The sequence below is a fragment of the Triturus cristatus genome, chromosome 4_1 (genome assembly GCF_964204655.1).
Source record: "Triturus cristatus chromosome 4_1, aTriCri1.1, whole genome shotgun sequence".
Taxonomy (NCBI): Eukaryota; Metazoa; Chordata; class Amphibia; order Caudata; family Salamandridae; genus Triturus; species Triturus cristatus.
The window spans coordinates 1,246,015,325-1,246,036,980 of NC_140585.1; positions in this window are offsets into that span (position 1 = coordinate 1,246,015,325).

The window sequence follows — 21,656 nt, forward strand, 5'->3', positions numbered from 1 at the left end:
TTAATGTCACACCGCCACACCACTCTTGGGACATGCCAGCCACCACTTGGGTTAAGACACTTTCTGCAGAGATCATTGTGTGCCCAGCAATTTTGAGAAGATTAGAACGGTAAGATAACTGTAGTGGTTAACGCAGTTGTGGGAGAGCTCTGTCCAGTCACAGTTCTGATTTATAAAGTAGTATAGAGCGTTAATGTGCCTGCTGCAAACCACATTGTGTAACATGCAGACCACAGATTTGTATTTCATTTAGATAGGTAAATGGGCTACTGCTTTTCATAATAAGACCATTCTGTTAGTGCAAACACCCACAATCATTGTGTTATGTTTTATATCCTGACCACATTTCTCCCACTCATTCACTCATAACATATAGGGGCCGATTACAATGTCGGGCGGGGTCTCGTAAACAGGACAGACCGACCTCTGGTCGGCAGTCCCGACCGCCTGAATTGGATGCAACCGAACACTGTTCAGCCGCATTTCGACATTTCCCTATGGGAGCATGGTTATGGCCGTGAACTGGCCGTGGTACATGCTGCCATAGGGAAATGGGAGGTGTTAAATCTCTGCCCCCTGTGGAAAGCACATCACGGGTGCAGGGATTGACAGGAAGCACCCTAGCTGCCCCCTCGGCCCCCAACCGGAGAATGTGCACACAAGGGGGCCCTGCTAGGGGCCCCTGAACACACTTTTCGACTGGACTTCCATCTCGGAAAGGTTGGCATGGCAAGCCTGCCTGAAATCGTGCTTCATAATCCCAAGGGCAGAAAGACTGCCCTTTGGGATTACGGGCTGGTCTCCGACTGGCTGATGGGCTCCTTGAGCCTGTCGGAAGCCAGCCGGAATGACTGGCCGGTTTTAATCGAAACCGACTACGGGGGTAGGAAAGACTCCGACCAAAGGTCGGTGGCTTACCAACCACCATTGTAATAATAAGATCCATAATGTCTACAAGTATGAGTGATATGTGATTCCTCTGTGCCTTATGTAAATTTCATGTACATTGATTTCCACATTTGTGTGATTTATTGTGCTTCTGTGTGTGATGTCAAGCGCTCTGTACACTAAGGTAAGTATAAAAGAATGAAATACAAGAAATCAGTGGGTGCCATTTAAATAAATATTTGTGCAAATATTCGTAAAAATAAATCGTGCATTCTTACAGGGTAAGCACATCTCTTACATACAGAGTTAAACAAAGTTAACAAACCTGCCTCCAAATCATAGTTTCTCTTAAGTATGTGTGAAGTGATAACAAACTGTGCACCTTTGTTTCCTTCTCTTGTGTTGGCTCCGGATGGCTTCCAGTCAGGATGATTCTCGAACAGAAGGAGGGCTGATGGCCTTTTTTAATTAGGCATTTGTTTTGGGCCCAGCTGGAATCTTAAATCAGAAAGCCGCTCTGTTGACCACAGGGTCCTACTCCAGATGGAATGCAGATAATGTGAGACGGTTATTAAAATGTCTCAGTGTCAGAAAACAACACCAGGACAAATTGAGCATGTTTCCGTGGGCTTACCGGATCCCAGATCTGGCTCAGACATAGCTGCCGGAACTAGGATCCAGCGGTCTTCTTCTACTTTCCAGCACTGCCTCAAATGGTGTACATTATTCCCTAGCAGGGCAGTTCAGAGGCATGCAAATCCCACACATCACATTTGTGTTATCTGTCCTAAAAAGCATATAAAGGACCAAATGACGCTACAAGATGTATTGGTTTTCAGGAGCATGGGCCACTGTCATTACATAATAAGAAAATGGATGTCAAGGTGTGGCGTGGAGGAGAAGGAGATAGCAAGACAGGGAGTGGTTTGCTGTAGTGTTTTATTTGTGAGTTTAACAATATAGGACGATGTCCCAGTACAACAGAAAAGAACAAAAGTTACTTACCTGTAAACTGTGGTTCTCCAGTATTGGTGTCTTTCATAGATTCACATGCTTGAATATTCCCCGTCGTCGAAGTGGGAGTCCCACGGTACATATTATAGCAATATAGTAATAACATAAGCCTATTAGGCATAAAAGAAAGTAAAACCATAGAGTTTTCATGGATAGACAACTTGTCCCCTCTATAACATATTACTGTCGTTATGTTCCAGTCCAAATCCAGCCAATCAGGTGTCCGCACCCTCTAGAACCCTCTCCCCAGAGACTCAGGCTCTCAGATTTTCGTAGCACAAGAGTGACATAATAGTCAAATACATGATTAGAGCCTCTGAGGGGAGGTGGGTGGGTCGCATGTGAATCTATGAAAGACACCAATACTGGAGAACCACAGTTTACAGGTAAGTAACTTTTGTTCTTCTCCAGTATTGGGGTGTCTTTCATAGATTCACATGCTTGAATAAGAGTAGTGAGCAGTGATATCAGAACAATACAAGGTACATAAGAAGCAAAGCAATAGCAAATACAGTGCAAAAGACAATATGTATATATATATATATATATATATATAGCTATAGATAAATAAAGAAAGAAAGAAAAATACCTTGTATACAGGAGGAGGGAAGCATCAGAGGCTCAACTTATTTAAAAAGATTACGAAGGACTGCTTGTCCCACGGCTGTGTCCGTGTTGTCTGCAGCATCCAGACAGTAGTGTCTCGTAAAGGTGTGTCTGCTGGACCATGTTGCCACTCTGCAGATGGATTGAAGAGGCACCCCAGCAAATAGCGCCGTAGAAGAAGAAACCTTCCTGGTGGAATGCGCTTTAACAGCAGCAGCAAGAGGTTTTCCTGCTTGTTGATGGCAAAAGGCAATAGTAGAAGATATCCAGCGTGCTATAGATTGTTTGGTGACCGGATGACCTTGTCGCATCCGTCCGTAGGCCACAAAGAGTTGGTCATTCTTGCGAATAGCATCGGTTTTCTGAAGATAAAATTTGAGACATCTTTTGACATCTAAAGAATGAAGAGTCTTTTCTGCAGTAGTCTGAGGATTTGGAAAAAAATGTTTTTAAAACAACCGGCTCATTGAGGTGGAAATCAGATGGTACCTTAGGGAAAAAGGCCGGATTGGTGCGAAGCAGGACAGAGTCTTTAGTAAATTGAAGAAAAGGTGGGTTAATGGTAAATTCTTGCAGGTCACTAACCCGGCGTGAGGATGTGAGAGCCAGGAGGAGAGAAGTCTTCCAAGTGACATATTTGAGACTGACCTTATGGATTGGCTCAAATGGTGATTTCATGAGCTGCGCCAATACAATGTTTAGATGCCAGGTGGAGGAGGCCGACGTATCGGAGGAAACATCCGAAAAAGCCCTTTGAAAAATTGTTGAATTACTCTTGACGAGTAAAGGGAGTTAGAGCCATCTTGTCGGAATCGTGAGATTGCCGCTAGAAAGACTTTAAGGGTAGAGTATGAGAGGCCTGATTTCGCTAGGTGCAAAGAGAAAGGCAAAAGTTGTTCTGGCTTGGAATGTATAGGATGAATTTTGGCATCACTGCACCATAAACAAAATCGTTTCCATTTGAGTTTATATGCTTTCACAGTAGAGCTCTAGCTTTTGCCAAGACTTCTCTGCAATCTAAAGGGATGTCCAAATTCAAAGTGCTCAGGTTCCAAGCCGCTAAGTGTAGAGATGCAGGGTCGGGATGACAAATCTGACCGTGTTCCATGGTCAAAAGATTCGGAAGAGGACGAAGCATGATCGGTTCGCACTGAGACAGGAGCAGCAGTTCCGTGAACCAGATTTGTCGAGGCCATCGGGGGGCTATAAGGATTAGCTGACAGGGTTCTTTCCTCATTTTCCGTAGAACCTTGGGGACTAGAGGTATTGGTGGAAAAGCGTAAGCATAAATTTTGGACCAGTTCATCAAAAAAGCATTCCCGCATGACTTTGGTTGGGGAAGCCAACTTGCGTAGAACTGGCATTTTCGGTTCAAATAAGTTGCGAAAAGATCCAGATCTGGGGGACCCCATAGCTGAAAGATGTGATCCAGAATGGGTTGGTGTAATTCCCATTCGTGATTGGTTGTGGACGATCTGCTTAGGGAATCTGCAAGATTGTTTGACGCTCCCGGAACATGGACTGCTGCAAGAAGGATGCGATGCTGAATCGCCCAATCCCAATTTTTTTTAGCCTGAAGGGACAACAAAACTGACCTCGTACCCCCTTGCTTGTTGAGGTAGTGCATGCACGTTATGTTGTCCGTCCGGATCAACACCGTGCTTCCGTAGATGATGGTTCGGAAAGCTTTCAGAGCCAGAAAAATGGCCAGTAATTCTAAAAGGTTGATGTGTTTTGTCTTTTGATGAACAGACCACTTGCCTTTCACAGTTAAACCCTGCAAGTGGGCGCCCCACCCCTCGAGAGATGCGTCGGTGGTGAGGGTGAATTGTGGAGTGTCCGCCAGAAAAGGGCGCCCCGAGGAGACATTTTTTTCGTGAGTCCACCATAGAAGAGCTCTTTTTAGACGATGGGTGACTCTGAGTAGGTCGTTGAAAGTCCCTGAGACCTGAGCCCATTGCTTGTCCAGTTCTTCCTGGACGGGTCTCATCTTCAGGCGGCAGTGAGGGACTAGAGGAATGCAGGAGGACAACATCCCTAGGAAAGATTTCAACTGTCGGACAGAAACTAACTCTTTTTGATGGATAGAAGCCGCTAGATCGCGAAGACGTTGTCGTCGTTCGTGCGACACAAAAGCTTTCCCTAGACTGGTATCCAGAATGGCTCCCAAGAACAATCTGGTTTGAGCCGGGCGCAACTGAGATTTTGTTATGTTCAGTGTGAGGCCCAGAGATTGGAAGAGGGATCTGCATAATAGAGTTTGTTTGGACGCTAGTTCGAAAGACTTTGCCTTCAGAAGGCAGTCGTCTAAGTAGGGAAAGATTTGTACTCCCTGAAGACGAAGGGAAGCTGCCACCGGTGCAAGGACTTTCGTGAACACTCGGGGAGCAGAACGAAGGCCGAATGGCAGAACCTTGAATTGAAAATCTCTTCCGGCCACCCTGAATCTGAGGAATTTTCTGTGTCTTGATAATATGGGAAGATGAAAATAAGCGTCTTGGAGATCTAAAGTTGTCATAAATTCTCCTTGGGAGAGAAAAGGGAGTACTTCTTGAAGGGACAACATACAAAAAGTTTGTGTCTTTATATACTTGTTCAAGGCTCGTAGATCCAAAATGGGACGCCATTCTCCGGACTTTTTCTGTATGAGGAAGAACCTTGAATAGAACCCCCTGCCCCTCTGTAGTTTTGGCACCACTTCGATCGCGCCTTTTCTCAATAAAATATTGAGCTGACTCAGAAGCTCTTTTAAGTGGGCAGGAAGGGGACCTCTTGGTGGAGTATTTGGAGGAATCTTTACAAATTCCAAAGCGTGTCCCCTGCGTACAATATCGAGAACCCATTGATCGGTAGTAATTTGTGACCATTTGGAGTAGAAGCGGGAGATTCGACCTCCAAGTCTTTGAGGAGTTCGCGACTGAGGGTAGTGAGAGTCATTGTTTCTTAGAGGAATCCTTTCCTCTATAAGAAGATTTGCCTATGTATTGTCTGTAGTTGGAAGAATGTTGCTGCCGATAAGATTGCTGATTTTGAGAGGAGTAGCGGCTCTGTCCTTGCCTGTATTGGTTTGAATGGCCTCGAAAGGAAGAAGAGGAACCACGACCTCTTGCGCCTCGAAAAGGTTGCTTTTTGAATTGCAGAGATCTCAGAGCACGAGCTGTGTCAGTGTCCTTCTTAATTGCTTGAAGGGCATCATCTATATGCTGGCCAAAAAGTGATTCACCGTCGTAAGGCATGTCCAGTATCTTTGTTTGTACCTCTTGACGGAAAGACGTGGCCTGTAACCAGCCCTGACGCCGGAGGACTGCTGCACCAGCCAAAAGACGGAAGCCAGAAGAGTACACATCAATGGCGCAATCTATAATTTCCGGAGAAATTCTTTCTCCCTCTTGGAGAATCTTTAAAGCCTCTGGTCTAGATGCTTCAGGAATAAGATTAATGAGAGATGAAATGTCCGATCACATTTGGCGATCGTAGTGGCCCAGGATGGCCAAAGGATTGGCCGCTCGTACTGTAGCTGCTGCCATAGTGGAAAATGTTTTCCCTATACCATCCAGCCGTTGACCTTCTCGATCTGGAGGTGCCGACAAAGGGGATGAAGGGTTTCTAGATCGGCGTTGGGAGAATTTGGAGGAGCTTTGTATTTTTTGTCTATCCTAGGAAGGATAGCTGGAATGGAATTAGGAGTTTGCATCAACTTAAGGCCCTCTTGCCAAATAAAATCAATGATCGGAATACAACGGACCTGCTTTTGAGGTTGATCCTTGAAATCATATAAGAAACAATCCTCCTCTCTGGTTGTCATAGGGAGGTGAAATCTTTTAGCTGCTCTTTCCATGAGCAAATGAAAACCACCAATGTCAACTGGTGGAGAATCCAAAGGAGCTGGATCAGCAGGAGAAGGTGTTTGTATCTGATAGTTGTCCCAATCAGAAAAGAGGGAAGCATCATCCAGCTCACCCTTCTCTTTGTCAGCGTCATCATCCTGTTCCTCAACAATATCTTCCAGTATGATTTGAGGAACCGCAAGACCTTTATCTCCTGTCACTGATGTAGGTGTGACTACTGTTTCCCTATTTAAAATAGGTTGTTGAGGTGTCTGCGGCGTTGAAGTAGTATGCCCAGACCGTGGAAAACGGCGATTATAATCATCCAGCATGTACTGTAGGTTGGAAATAAGACTTAAAGGCAATTGTGCCATAGGAAGTTCTTGAACTGGATGCGTGTCATAAGTTGAGAAATCATCTTGTTGCAAGTCCTCCTCATCATCATCTGAGTCCTGACATTTAATTAGAAGTTCTGAAGGACTGCGAGCAGCCCGAAACCTATCATCCTCGTATTCCTCATTATCAGATGAAAAAAGCAGTTCAGGAGGCTGCACAGGAGTTTTAAGTGGCATCAGGGTATCCAGAGACGAATGCCGTCGCTGAAGCAGAGAGCCTGAAGCCCCTAGTGGTAGCAAGTCTAGAGTTGGAGTCATAGCCGTTGTTGCCGATGCTGAAATTCGTGGTTGAACCACCGTCGACGACGAAGCCACTGTCGACGACGAAGCCACCGTCGACGACGGAGCCACCGTCGACGACGAAGCCACCGTCGACGACGAAGCCACCGTCGACGACGATGCCACCGTTGATGATGAAGCACCCGTCGACGTCGAAGCACCCGTCGACGACGTCTGCTTCTTTCTATGCTTGATTGCCGTCGACGACGACGTTAAAGGCAGCGTCGATGAAATGGGTCTCACCTTAACTGATACCAACTTCGACGGTGAAGACGCCGACGACATGATCATCGTTGGCTTCATAGACATAGATGCCGAAGTCGTCGATGTAGATGCGACGGCAGCTCTCGTCGACGGAGGAAGCGTTGATGAGCTCGTCGACAAGGGAGGCAGTTTCTGAGGTAAAAACTGCGCAGATGGAGTCTTAGACGCCTGAGAATCAGATCTCGGGGGCGTACAGGATACAGAGAGACTCCTGGGGGGGGAATCACCCCTCTTGAAGTAGAAGGTTGAGTAGCAGTCTTCTCTCCATGATGTTTCTTCACCACTTTAGGTCTAGGAGAAACCTTTTGAGAGTCACTGGACCTTTTCAAAGAGGGAGCAGTTTGTATGGAAGAGACACTCTCCACATCTGAAAGAGGATTCTCCGAAGTCTTCAACTTCTGTAGCCACAGAAGGAGACGCCCTTCTCTATCTTTTAAAGTTTTTTGTGAGAAGGTTCTACAAATTTTATAGTCCTTTACCTGATGTTCAGGATATAAACAATAAATACATTTCTTGTGAGGATCTTCAGAATGAAGTCTCAGTTTAGCACAACTCCCACAAGGTCTGAAGAGGGATTTCTTGGTAGTACTCATGATAGATTCAATCTTCTGATGAAATATGAGAAGAAAAACTGAGCAAGATCAGGGAGACTCCCTTCACACGACGTGCGGTAGAAAATCCGAGAGCCTGAGTCTCTGGGGAGAGGGTTCTAGAGGGTGCGGACACCTGATTGGCTGGATTTGGACTGGAACAGAACGACAGTAATATGTTATAGAGGGGACAAGTTGTCTATCCATGAAAACTCTATGGTTTTACTTTCTTTTATGCCTAATAGGCTTATGTTATTACTATATTGCTATATTATGTACCGTGGGACTCCCACTTCGACGACGGGGAATAGTCAAGCATGTGAATCTATGAAAGACACTCCAATACTGGAGAATTAGAGTTTTGAACAGGCGGTCTTCACTCTCTTTCGTCAGAGAGCAGGGGTCGTCCGGGTTTCAGGCTCCCGAGGAAGGGTTGAACCCGCCGTGCAGTGATGCCAAGGTCCGGGAACAGACATTAAAGAAAAAGAAGGAAGGTTTGGTCAGGGGAGCGTTTCTGGGCTTCACAACCAGTCAGGGAGAGGGAGTGAGGGACTATTCACCCGACCAACACAGTGATTCGTGCTATTTCCTTTCCGAGGCTTTATGCGCTATGATGCTTTGGGCTTTTCTCAGCGTGCTCAGCCTACTCTGGTGCCCTGGTTCATCCGCCCCTTACCCCCGGTCTTCCCTTACCCCACACAGGCCCCAGTTGGCCCCGTACTTTGTGGAGCCATGACCCTCCTGGGCCGTGGCCGCTTCAGCGCGGTGCCGGGAAGGGTCCGGCTCCCCCTTTTTGTCGTCCTCAGATGGTGTCTTCCAAACGGGCTGGAGTTCCTCTTCTGTGTCGGGGAAGGTCGGCGGTTCTCTGAGTCCCGGTGCGATGATGAAGGTCTGGACATCCCGCTCTCCTGCAAACTCATCAGATACTTCTCTCGAGCGTCTTTCAAGCTAGCACACCATACCTCCCGTCTCTTCCACTTTGAAGCAGACGAGATCATGTGACCACGTCACATGGTCGGCAAAGGAAGTGGCTGGTAGAAGCCTTAAAGGGACAGTTTTCGACAGGACCAAAAGCTGGTGTCTGATAACAGAGGTGGGGACATGGAGACAGGTAAGGGGGCAATTGTTCGTGCAATAAGTCTGAGGAGGTAGGGTCCTTAATCAGCCCTTCGTCACACAAGGGTAACATGGTTGAAGAGGTTCACGCTTGAAAAACTGCTGAAAGACTTGTTACAGTATTGGCAGAATCTAAAAAGCACAGTGCATTTCTTGGCATTGTTTATATTATTGTTGTTATTTAACCCATCGAATATTTGGAAATTTAGTTGATAAAGACTCCCTTTTAAGCACACTAGGCCAGGAACATTGGTTGAAACTCGTTCAATGGTTTTATTGGGTTAGTGTGGATCTTCTGCTTGTAATTTCTATGAAATGTGCGGCACATCATGCATTACAAAACACCTTAGTCCAGTGACATTAGTTATAATGCTGATTTACAGGGGGCTGACTACTTGTCCTAGGACACTTTTAGGTGAGTGTTCACAAAGACATTTTGATTTGACTAAAAGTATATACATACAATAGTTATAGGGACTTACAGCCACCTCTCTTAATCCATTCGTCTGTTGTTCTGCCATTCACATTTTTGTTCCACCTACTAGAGCATACAGGATGGGAAAGTTGGTCAGCCTACGTCAGCCATTGGCTAACTTCACTGTAAGTGATGGTATTCTGTTAATTCACATGCAGAGACAGAGTAGTTTCCTTCATACTAGTGGCTACTATCGCAATGTGTGCTTTTCGAAACTACAAAAATATTTGGGATATTAGGGATTTTTTTAACATTGGCGGCGGATTGAAAAGGACCACCAAAAATAGCATTTTGTAAAAGCAATGTGATACAAAACAACCCTTGACAAAACCAGTAGATCTAACTTTGCCAAAAGACTGGCAGCCAACAAGAAATATTGGGTTTGCCAATGCTTGGTAGGAATGGAACATCGACCAAAACAGAATCTAACTTAAATACAACTTTACAGTAAACCATAACATAATAATTCAACTTTTTGAAGCAGACGCATCGACGAACCGACAGCTCTTCGGTTATCAAGCCGTAACAAGATAGAAATACATCATATTTGTGTACCTACTGGACAGAAATCATTTTTAAAGAAATCTGGAATGGAATAAGACGCTTTCATACTGTGGAGCCCTAGAGAAGTCGCTTTTGGGACGAAACGCGTCGGCTACTGGATTTTATCTTTGTAAAAACACAATAAAGAACTCTTCATGGAAAAAGATACATCGTGGAATCCGAAATCCTTCTGTGTGCACATTAAGACTGCCCTCTGTTTTTGTATTTAGCTCAACTATATTATTGTGTGAGTAACCACTCTTAATGTTTTATGTTTATTTAGATTTTTCCAATTATGGAGTAGAGAGGGGTGTACTTCTTGGTTTCCTGCACCAGCACCGACTGTCCATACAGTAGATTGGCAAGTGCGGATTGCTTCTGCCTCAACCCTTTGGTCGCTAGCATTAATTCACAACTTTACAGTAGCTTGGTGGGAGTCCCCAAGCAAGGTTTTGTTTAACATGTGCATAAATGATGCATTTTAAAAACCCTCCATTATGACCACTGTGGAACTCAAAACAGTACACCCTGAGAACTCTCAATTCTTAAAAGATAATTTCATAGAGAGAAGGTTCAGGGCACCTTTAGGGAGGACTTCGTCCAGGGGTCTTCAAACTGGGGGGCGAGCCCCACTTGAGGGGGATTCAAGTGATCCAGAAGGTGGGGGGAGCCAGGCTCTGGCCAAAAGACGCATTATGCTGATGACAGTGGTTTGTTTTAAGCGTACAAAAATGAGCTGCAATAAGCAGCTCTGTAATGGGCCATCACTAACATCTTTTGCCATTTATATCCTAGCTGGGAGTATGTGTCAAAAAGGAAGGGACTCCAAATTTTCTTCAGAATCCTCAAATCTAATAATCACACTGTGGGTACCTTTACACGTTGGTAAGGCCTGCCTAACCAGAATAGTATGGTTGGCAATCATGTATTTGACTGCATTTTTAAAACGATAATAGAACTTAACTGAAATGTTTAAATAAGTATAGACATATTTACATTGGCAATTTATTAGAAAAATTGTGAAAAATACTGAGGTGGGCTCAATAATTATTTTCTCCAATTGTGGGGCGTGGCATGAAAAAACAAATTTGAAGATCACTGATTCAGTCTATAGGATTTATTTGTGTTTACTATGCTGTGCCCTGGCCCTTTACAATGAACATTCCATTGACATTGGAACGTTTGTGCGTGACTGCTGTCAGAGTATTTGAAATAGCAGTCTGGCCCTCAGGTGGCTTATTAACCTCACTGACACATTTAAGATTTATGTATCTCTTAAACTTCACCTGACATGCATGTCGGATTTTGAACACATTCTGGTGGTAAGGAAGGGATAACTAAGTGTAAGACATTACAAGAGTAGGAGAAGTAATCCAGTGTATGTGCGCGCAGGAGAAATAAAGGAAGCTCCTTGCAGGATCACTGGCCCAGAGGCTCCTCACTGCTTTGCAAAAGCAAGGCTCCATTCATACACTAAGGGGCTGATTCCGATGTTGGACGGACTCGAGCAGGAACTGGAACAGAACTACCTCTTGTCGTTGGTTCCAGACCTGTAAGTAGGACGATGGGAGCATGCATTCCGAACGGAATGCATGCTCGCATCGTTAAGTGAAGAGGTGCACTTTATCCCTGCACCCCATGGCAGGCACCTTGGCCAGGTGCAGGGATCAACAGGGGGCAACATTGGTGTCCCCTAGGCTGCCTTTCGGCGGCTGTGCACCCATGGGGGCCCTGTTGGGGGCCCTCAAAGACAGTTTCCCACTGCCTTTCTGTGTCGGAAAGGTTGGCACAGAAAGGCTGTGGGAAACTGCCATCATAATCCCTCGGGCGGAAAGAGCCGACGGGGGGAGTAATGAAGAGTTTCCGGAAGGCGGATCGGCTCTGCGAGCCCGTAGGAAGCCATCCGGAAAACAGAGTCATATTCCTTTCCGACCGAGCCCATCCGAATGGATCGGCGGGAAAGGAATCCGAACGGGCAGGTCTGATGCGGTGAAGATGGCTACGACTGAGGGTCAGAGCCATTCCTACCTGCATCGGAATCGGGCCCTAAGAAATTATCACCTATGGACAGAGCTGCCCTTTGCTCAGAGAGCACCCTGGGTGAAACTAAATTGGCCACTGCCCCTTACTCATCAACTCTAATTGTTTGTGTTGAAAATTTGGAAGTTGTAGGAGGAAGGTAAGGGGAGCAGGATTCAGTAGCGTCATGACAATAAAAACAAACAAAAAGCAAACAAAGGTGCCAGCAGCATTTAGAAAAAGTGTTAAAACACAAGTTTCTTTGGAACTAAGTCCTAGGGAGACTGCTCCAGGGAGCTCCAGCGCCCCTCTGGAAGTCAGCGGCCATGGCGTGACACCAGCTCGCACATGCTAAAGGACGGCCCAGCCTATGAAGGGAAGAGCCAGCAGCTAAGCCAGTTTTCCCACACACAGCTCTGATACGCCACTTAATGTCCAACCCTTTGTCTAAGCTTCCACCAAGTACATATTTCTTCTCCACTTAAACTCCTGACCTTCATGCTGTATACCTGTCCTCACCCCCTAACTCTGTTCCTTACCTCTATCATGTACAGAGCTTCCTTGCTTTGTAACTAGGTTTGTGCTAAGTAAGGCATACATACAGATATTACCACATTGATCAATGAGCTATGACTGAAGTGGTACCAAACTGATGTGAGGGACGAGAAGTCCTAACATTTTATCACATTCACTTAAGGAAGGTCAAAGCCTGAAATATCATTAGACTGGCCTGCTAGCACAATGCTAGAAATGTTACTGCACTCATCTAAGAAAGGAGAGAACCTAAAAGGTTTTTAGATTGACATCAGAAAGCACAGTACTGCAATAGCTAAAATTGTAGTACCTTGATCTGAGAAGAACTATCCCAGAGATGTTACTAAAGTGACCTGAGGAAGAGCAGCACCTGAAATGTTACCAAACTGAAGGAAGCATTGGCAAAGCCAATAGGTCTCGGCAATGCACAAGCTATTGGCCTTTTCAATGTGACTGTCTTTTAGCCATGCTGTCTAGCAGCACATCTGCTGTTCAGCATGGCTGAAATTACTGAAAGCCCAGAATCACAGGATGTTGAGCCAAAGCCTAGTCTCTTCGACCCCCTCCCCCATGTTCAGTTTATTGTCCTGCCCCTCCTAACACAAAAAATTGCTATGACGTGGCCTGTGCTGGCCACATCATAGCGCTTTTTTCAGTGACTTTCAGCCATGCTGAACAGCAGATGTTCTGCTAGACAGCATGGCTAACAGACATTCACATTGAAAAGGCCAATAGCTTGGGCGTTGCCGATATCTATTAGCTTTGCCAATGCTTGTTCTGGGTCGATGGGGGTCTTGCTGAAAAAATGTGGAAGTGATAGTGGGAAACAGTAGTGGAGCTTTGAAGTGAAGTGAGGATGTGGCGTAAAGGCCAGAGCTGCCAACAGGGGAACCAGGTTCGAATCTTGGGATGAACAATTTGTGATTCTTGTTACGCTTTCTCCTCCCTACGACAATTAATGTGTCATTGTGTAATGTAACTGGTGAGCACTGAAAGCACTCCAATACCATTGGCTAAATGTCAGAACTATGGCAAGATGGGGGTTGGAACAAGCGCTCTATTACCATTGGATTGTGCAAAAAATAAAATAAACTAGCAGCCACGAGGGAGATAGTAGGGGGACGGGTCACTCATGGTAGCAGGAGGTGAGGGGGGATGGGAAAGCAACAACAGAATAACAAAAAACCTTAATTGAAGCAGGATCAACGACAAAAATTAATGTGTCATTGTGTAATGTAACTGGTGGGCACTTAAAGTGCTCCAATATCATTGGTTTATGTTTGCACTATGGTAAGATCGTGCATAAAAAAAGAAACACGTGCTGTTCATGTTTTAAAAACTTTTTAAGAATTGCATTCATTTATGTACACACGCATCCAGTTTAGTGCTATGTGTACAATGGAGATGGCCTGAAAACACAAGTACTCCTATGAAGTGCTTAAATACAAAGAAAAAAGAGCTCTACAAACCGGAAGCAGTGTAAGGAGACATGTACTTGATCCATGCGCTATGAGAGGGCCAAACACAAGAAGAGGGCATGACGCTCACATGCAATGACAAATGGCATCAAAGAAAATGAGAGCGACGCTGAAGCTTACCAATGGTAGGAGGTGGGCAAACTGTCAGCCCAGACAGAACACAACACGTCTCCTCCATACAGCGCACGCGCTGTCTAGCCAAGTCTTAATAAAACAAGAAGCATGAACTGAAGGAGGACATTGAAATGTTGCCTCGCTGTCACAAATAGGAATACTAACAACATTTTACTGCTCTGATATGAGGAAGGACAGTACCTGAAATTACCACCTAAAACAATTACAAGTTTTTTTTTTAACCTGGAACAGAAGCTCTCCCATTAAAGCCTGCTGCATCTGTGGTCACACTTCTCAACTACTGTCAGGATTTGGAAAATGTGAGCAGAAAAGGGCTCATAATCTCCGGGACACACGTTTTTATAAATTCGGTAATTCCTGGTTCCTTATGTTAATCCCCATAATTTGAGTGGTGATAGCGGCTGGATCAGTAACCATTCACCCAGTAATAGCACCCCACTTTACTGGCAAGCTTGTGATGGGGACTTTTGACTTTGGTTGCATTGGATCTTTTGACGAAAACGTGGCCGTAGTGATACAAGGGGAAATGATGCTACATTAACCATATGGAGGACGAAACTACATGCTTGGTTATTTAACATGTTCAGTAAAGCGTGTACGTGGTATTGCCTTCTGTCATGTCTTGTGTATAGCTAACTATATGTGCGGTATACTCTCTCTATATCGCACGCATTTTAACGCATGACACTTATTACATCCAATATGATTGTGTGTGCTCTCACGATGTGGTGTGGGGAATTTCTCCTTTGGTATATAGTGCCCTCACACACCCTTTCGGGTGTCTTGCTTCATCATGGGGCGTTGCTCCTCGTGGGGGTGGCGCTGCAGTCCCCCACGGGCCCCGCAAGAGGGCTCTTTGGCGGAGATCTTTTGGTTGGAGACGCCGCAGTTGTGCATGGGGGTGTGTGGGCCTATCAGAAGGAAAGTGGGTGGTGCGTTTAAAAATTGCTGGGTAGAGTTCAAGACCTTTATTCACGGCCCTACCTGGCAAAAGGTTAAAATTAATAATCCTGGAGCTACTCTTAGAGAAAGAAATAAAAGAGGGCAGATTCTGGAAAGTAACTGCTGCTCTCAGGAAAGTGAGTGGGGATCCTACTGGTGGGGGGTCAACATGTTTCGCGCTTACGGGTGGGTCCTTAAGGGATCCCAAATGCGCTTCGTCAGGACCTAAAACAATTAAAAAGTGAGTGAAAGTGTTTGTGGATATTCAAAAGAACAGGTTTCTAATAAGTGTGGTTCTGTAAACCTGTTGTACCTCAGTAATAAGGTTGAACAGCGTCCTCGCGCTGATAGGTTTTTCCTTCTTTTGTGGAAACCTTTACCCAACCTGGTATGGTAGAGGAAAAATGGAGAGACACACACATGGACAGGGGAGAGGGAGAAAAATACGCAAAGAAAAATAACATCAAAGTAATCATTTGTACATTGTATGTCAAAAACACCATATAGGCAGCACAAGATAGTTTCAATGCAAGCCATGCTTCTACAAATAACATGCACGTGTGGTGAACTCGTTTGTGAGGAGTCTCACAACAATGTGCCTCGAATCCGTTATTGTGCAGTGAGAGTGTCGTCGTATTCGAGTGCCTCACTTGTCCAGCTGTTCATGTGAGGTAAACAACATCATTTGCACCGTGGGAACTGCTGCTGTCATTATCGTGGCTATAACAAGAGACGAGCAGTATCTCTACAGTGGTGTATTCGTTTTTGTGAAGAAAATACAAATACTCGTATTCGTGAAAAAATAATAAATAAAAGGAAAAAACTAAGTTTCTAGTTGAAGCCTACCCTCAAGTTGTAGGGATTAGGGCTCCATCAGCAGTGTGGAGTCGGCATAAGGAGAGACTGACAGAGGGGGAAACAGAGCGGAATGTCATGGTCATCGGTATCCTATCTCCTTCATTTGCGACTGTGCTTCCCTGGCTCTCAAAGAAAATTTCTTCGCCTTTAAAACACAACTATTCCATCAAATACAAGGCACGAGCATGGGAAGCACTTTCGCGCCGAGTCTGGCCTGTCTTTACATGGCCCACTTTGAAGAAAGACACATTTTAGGAGATAACAACCCATTTAAGGAGCACATTCTTCTATGGCGTCGTTACATAGACGATGTTATTTTGTTCTGGCGAGGGAATGAAGACCAATGCATTGAATTCTGCGACTGGGTGAATACTTTGAACCCATACTTGAAATTCACCAGCACCAGGTCGCGTCAAACCATCCCATTTTTGGACCTTCTCATCTCATTGGAGAATGGGTGTCTTCACACTACCAATTACAGAAAACCAACGGATAGGAACAATCTCCTTATCTATGACAGTCACCACCCTAGGGCACTCAGGAACAACCTTCCGGTTGGCCAATTTTTACGCCTCCGGAGGAATTGTGACACCACCAAGGAATTTGAAATACAGTCAGATCTCCTCAGAGATAATCTGGAAAAACGACATTACCCGAAGAACATTATTCGTCAGGCACACAAGAGAGCCAGAAACAGCACTAGGGCAGCTCTGCTTGAGACAAAAGAAAAACCTGTATTAGACACAATGACCTGTGTCACCACATTTACTCCAAGCTCGAACAGTGTTCAAAGAGCAATCAGAAAACATTGGCCAATACTAAACTCAGGTTCATTTGAACCAGGCCCGCCACCCCTTTTCGCATTCAAGCGCACAATGAATCTGAAAGACCATCTAGTACATACAAGGCCGAAACCACTAACCACACACCAACCTACACTCTGGTCTTTACCACCAGTAGTAGGCCATTACCCCTGCGGCTCTTGTTCGAGCTGTGCAGAAACTCAAAGGAAATCGATTTGGGCCTCAGTACACCGTGGCGTCAAATAAGACACACTAATTGTAACACAACCAATTGTGTCTACACCATAGTCTGCCCGTGTAACAAAAGGTACGTAGGAATGACTACTAGAGCAGTTAAGATCCGCATGGGGGAACATAAAAGTACCATCAGACGAGGCAAGACTAACACTAAACTGTTGACACACTTTGCAGAGGAAGGACACACAGCGAATAGTCTAAGATGGACCATCATTGTCTCCAATCCTCACTGGACAAAACAAAGTCTGTTCAAACAGGAACAACGATGGGTCCATAGACTGAGATGCGACACAATAGGTCTGAACGATGAAATTCCTTGGGTTGAGTTGACATAACATCTACACACCAACTCAGACTGTGTTCATTAGGGAATCTGACTACTGTTATTGCATACCCCCAGCTAGGGATTTTACTGATAAGTCCTTCTCTGTCATACACGTGATACACTCTTCAATGCGATCAACTAGCGGATAATGAAGGGTATTATAATACTCACATAACGGTCTGAAAACCCCTTTTTATTTTAAAAAACACGTAGTGTATTTACGCTATCTTTTGAATGATGGGACACGACAACGGCTTCAATTTCCCCATAGTTACCATCTGATACTAGCTCTCCATAGAAGCCCCCTATGTGCTCCCTTTATCACGAACATTGTCTTTCAACACTGAAAACTTTATTGACTTTCAATGAAAACACACGAGCGATTTTTCATTAACGCGTTGAGTCACCCCAACGTGAATAACACTACCGATTCCCACAATAAACGGAGCTCAGACTCCGGCAGGAACCACACTCGACGATGACATAGACCAATACTTACTTGACGCTCCTCTTTTACCAAGAAGCGTCTCAGTTTCGCCAGAGTCACCATGACAACCAACCACACAACGAATACATTGACAGTCACTCCCGAGACGCTACTACGTCATCGAATAGCGTCCTAGTTGTTGACATAGTTACCTTAACACCCATTCACGCAACGTCGTGACGTCATTTTTCTGCACCCAGGGACCACCCCCAATCGGAACACTGCAGCACATGAGATCGCATTTAAGCAGAACGTCTTTGCACTATCGCTATCCATTCCAGCGATAGACGGAGGAGGGGTAGGTTACTACGTCCCGGGCAAAGGAGCACATGTGAGTATTTCCAGACCAAAGAGGTGAGCCAAGACGCTCTGTTTTGAAGTCCGATATAGATACCGATGACCATGACATTCCGCTCTGTTTCCCCCTCTGTCAGTCTCTCCTTATGCCGACTCCACACTGCTGATGGAGCCCTAATCCCTACAACTTGAGGGTAGGCTTCAACTAGAAACTTAGTTTTTTCCTTTTATTTATTATTTTTTCACGAATACGAGTATTTGTATTTTCTTCACAAAAACGAATACACCACTGTAGAGATACTGCTCGTCTCTTGTTATAGCCACGATAATGACAGCAGCAGTTCCCACGGTGCAAATGATGTTGTTTACCTCACATGAACAGCTGGACAAGTGAGGCACTCGAATACGACGACACTCTCACTGCACAATAACGGATTCGAGGCACATTGTTGTGAGACTCCTCACAAACGAGTTCACCACACGTGCATGTTATTTGTAGAAGCATGGCTTGCATTGAAACTATCTTGTGCTGCCTATATGGTGTTTTTGACATACAATGTACAAATGATTACTTTGATGTTATTTTTCTTTGCGTATTTTTCTCCCTCTCCCCTGTCCATGTGTGTGTCTCTCCATTTTTCCTCTACCATACCAGGTTGGGTAAAGGTTTCCACAAAAGAAGGAAAAACCTATCAGCGCGAGGACGCTGTTCAACCTTATTACTGAGGTACAACAGGTTTACAGAACCACACTTTTTAGAAACCTGTTCTTTTGAATATCCACAAACACTTTCACTCACTTTTTAATTGTTTTAGGTCCTGACGAAGCGCATTTGGGATCCCTTAAGGACCCACCCGTAAGCGCGAAACATGTTGACCCCCCACCAGTAGGATCCCCACTCACTTTCCTGAGAGCAGCAGTTACTTTCCAGAATCTGCCCTCTTTTATTTCTTTCTCTAAGAGTAGCTCCAGGATTATTAATTTTAACCTTTTGCCAGGTAGGGCCGTGAATAAAGGTCTTGAACTCTACCCAGCAATTTTTAAACGCACCACCCACTTTCCTTCTGATAGGCCCACACACCCCCATGCACAACTGCGGCGTCTCCAACCAAAAGATCTCCGCCAAAGAGCCCTCTTGCGGGGCCCGTGGGGGACTGCAGCGCCACCCCCACGAGGAGCAACGCCCCATGATGAAGCAAGACACCCGAAAGGGTGTGTGAGGGCACTATATACCAAAGGAGAAATTCCCCACACCACATCGTGAGAGCACACACAATCATTTTTTCTTAGGAACAGTTACCCTCTCATAATATTTAAGTGATTCTGAGGGAGCACGGGTACTGGACCTATTCTCTAATTACGCTCCCGGTCCCCCCCTCTTTATGTGATAAGACTTATTACATCCACCCCATTGAAAGGCAAGCATAGGTAAGGAGATGCAGAGGTAAAGGTAATATTTATACATCTACACTGACGATGTAGCAGCGGGTGATGCAGGGAATGCTGTATCATTGTAGCTGTTCCTGCCCACCTCGGTATAGCGCCACAACATATGGTACTTCCTCACAGTGCTTGAAATGGAAAAACAGAAGTGCAGGTACTCTGAACCAGAGTACCTGCTTGTTTCTGAGAAGTGCCAAAAGCATTACGTCATTATTGAAAAGTGCCGGTACTCTCCATCTCAAAATAAAAAAGTGCTGGTACTCAGTACTGAACAGTGCCGGCCCATTTAAAGCACTGCTTCCTCATGTCATAGGTGCCTGATTCTCACACGCAGACAGCTGAGGGAGGACCTTTCTGCGAGTCCATATTGGCAGTCACCCTGTAAACCCACAGCGCTTCCTCGCGCACCGCAGACGGCAGCAGGCAGTGCAATAAAGGCTCGAGCCCCCTCGCAGGCGTGCTCCACCTTGGGCAGCGGGTCTTGGTGGGCCGCGTGAGAACTTCTGATAAACATGCATTTTCCCAGGCTCGCTGCCGGGACCAGTAGGTTCACATTCCAGCCCTCTTCCCCTTCCTATTGGGCGTGTTCAGGCCTGAGCCTCAGAATGCACATAAATATCACGACAGTTTTAGGCCAGTGCTAACGGCACACTGCTAATCAGATGCCAAAGTTCAGGGAGAGATTTCATGGAGTGAAACGTGAACAAATCTGTTGGTGTCTGTACGCATGGGAGTTTGTGCAGTGGCCTATGGCTAAGGATATATCCATACAGTTATCTATATGTATTTGACAGTTACTTATATGTATTTACAGTGGTACGAATATAGGCACAGCTAAATCTATACTTTTTCTATACTTTCGTCTTATGAGCATGTGCTATTATCCATACTGTTGTATGCATTTGCATACATGTATGAACATCAAATGTCCATTTGTTTGTGCTTGCTTGTCCAAACATTCATTTCTATATATATGTTGAGTTTCATGGGCGAATGCTCAAAGTGTGGAACTCTTCATGTCTTTGTGCCTTCTTTCTAAAACAATTACAACCCTGCCACTGGCCATCGGATCGAAGGCCTGTGGGTGTTAATACTGCAACAAAATATAGCGAATCATGAGGTTTTGGGACATTTCTAATAAGAAGGATGGCTCGAGAAAATGTAAAAATTACGAAGTATTGCACGTGTCAGTACTTCTGGGTCCATAAATGTCAAGTATCTCAGCAATTATTTGAAGACTGCAGCTCTCCAATTCTTGTTGAACCCTCCTCCAGGCTACAAAGCCAGCACTTACTGGCTGAACACATTGATAGCTTCTGATGCACTTGATTTAAGGAATACTGTGGTAAGTATGGTAAATATATGAAAAGGTGATTCTATCTCTCCCACATCACTCTATATATTTCATGCCACGCTAATGTGCAGCCACAAGTTTGCTGCAACATGACTGGTGGACACACAGACACACAAAGAACCCCTTGCTTTAGCAGCTACAGTGGGGTGGTGTATTTTGTTATGGGTCTCTTATGTCTGCAACTCGGCAGACAAAAGCTCTTAGTTAATGCTATAAAGAAGAAAGAGTGATTGGAAGACAGAAAAAGGAAAGAAGGATGGAAGGTTGAAAGGAAGAAAAGGAGAAAGGAAGGATGGATGAATGAGTGGGTACATGAATGGAAGAATAAGTGGGTGGATGGGTGGATTGAGCAGTGGGTGAAAGGATGGGTGAGTGAATAGGTGGACTGACAGATGAAAAAATGGCAGCGTAAATGGCAATCCGAGGGGATGGATGAAAGACTTTATTGATGGGTAAGTCAAAGGATGGATGTAGGGATGGATGGATGCATGCATAGATGAGGGATGTGTGGACGGATGGATGGAATAACCAAAGGATGGATGGAATAATGCTTTATTGTATGATGGATGAGAGAATGCATGGATGACAAAATGTAGAGGTGAAATGGTGGATATTAGCGGTTGATGGAAGGATGAAAGGATGAATGGATGGAAGAGACAAGGGAGGGCGGGCTCACTTGCTTCGCTTGCTGGGTGGCATCAGAGCTTTAATTCAAAGTGGGGGTATTTTAATTTTCTGGTTACTCTA